This window comes from Myotis davidii, unplaced genomic scaffold, assembly GCF_000327345.1.
Source record: "Myotis davidii unplaced genomic scaffold, ASM32734v1 scaffold512, whole genome shotgun sequence".
Lineage (NCBI taxonomy): Eukaryota > Metazoa > Chordata > Mammalia > Chiroptera > Vespertilionidae > Myotis > Myotis davidii.
In genome coordinates this window covers 2413173-2414796 of record NW_006284323.1, presented here as the reverse complement: position 1 = coordinate 2414796, position 1624 = coordinate 2413173, and positions in this window count along the sequence as shown.

Genomic DNA, 1624 nt, shown 5'->3' with positions numbered 1-1624 from the left:
TAAAATGAAGAAATTTTGGTTATACTTGATGGAGGGTGTCACACATATTTGAGTGATGATTCCGTTGACTCAACAGATGATACTGAAAAGGAAAATTTTCGCATTGAATTTCTTTTTTTTTTAAATATATTTTATTGATTTTTTACAGAGAGGTAGGGAGAGAGATAGAGAGTTAGAAAAATCGATGAGAAACATAGATCAGCTGCCTACTGAACATCTCCCACTGGGAATGTGCCCGAAACCAAGGTACATGCCCTTGACCGGAATCGAACCTGGGACCTTTCAGTCCACAGGCCGACGCTCTATCCACTGAGCTAAACCGGTTTCAGCGGAAACCTGTGCTTTTGAGACACTTTTTTATTTAAATCGATTTCTGGCTCCTGGTGGGTAAAGGCAAAGGTGCTCCCTGGCTCCTGACAGCTCCTCAGGATGCCCAGCGCCCCTGCTTCTCACTGCCCCTCCTTCTGGGTGACCTTGGGGTGCCCCTGAGCATGCAGCCCCACCCGCTCTCTTGCCAGCGCCAGCATCACAGGTAGGAGATCTCTGTGTGTGACTGTCTTTTCAGTTCAAGTACAAATCACACAGGTAAGGAAGCCAGTGCAGTGAGAGGCAGGAAATAGAGCCTAGAGCTTGCCTTGGCTATTGAAGGCATTTGTGTGCGTGCAAAACCATGTACATGTGTGTATATGTGTTTGTGTGTGGAGATTGAGCTGATGTGCATGTGTGTGGGTGTGTGCATGTGTTGCTGTGTGTACACTTTTACATGTGTGTTGTGCTTTGTATGTCTGGTTGAGTATGTCTGGTTGAGCTGCGTGTGTTAGGGTGTGTGCATATGTGCAGATCTCTTGTTCTGCTGTTTCCCTGACAGCCGCCTGCACACCGGGTGTGGGGCCCGCCGCCTCCGCTGCCCCTAGGACTCCATCCCCGATCCTGGGGGAAATCAGCAGAGCCTCCACCCTGGCACCATAGGAAGGGAAGCTGTCCTTGATGGGGTCACTTGGGGTTTGCAGCCTTTAGCCAGGCTACGCGGACTCTGCTGACACCTGGTGGTCAGAATTAGAATCGCATGTGATCATCTGTGGGCTGGGCACCCCCTAGAGAGCGTCTGGTCCACCACCCTCATGAACTGGTGAGGACGGCAATCTGATCCTCAGAAGGGTTGATAAACCTGCCCGAGGTCACAAAGAAAGTCGTCAGTGGCCCAGGACTATCCTGGCTCCTCAGTGCCTCCTGACTGACAGGTTAAGGGTGACACCTAATACTCATCAGGGAGGTTGAGTCCTGCCTTGGGGTCAGGCAGATGGCGTGGGTCCTGGCCAGGCCATCACTGGTTGGGACACCAGACAAGGGACTCAGCTCCAAAACCTGGATCTCCCCCTTAACAGTAGAGCCCCTTGCCAGCTTCAATGGGGGCTGGATGGGGGCCAAAGGATCCAATGTGATTGACACAGCACCTGGCACACAGTAGGTGCTCAGTGAATGCTTTTCCTGCTGCTGCTGCTTAAGGTAGAAACCAGGGCCCACGAGGGGGTGTGGTTCATTCTTGCTCCAAAACCACATGACTACATTCAAGTCTCATCTTGGGTGGGAGGAGAGGGTGGGCCTGGGATCAGAGAGGCAGCTT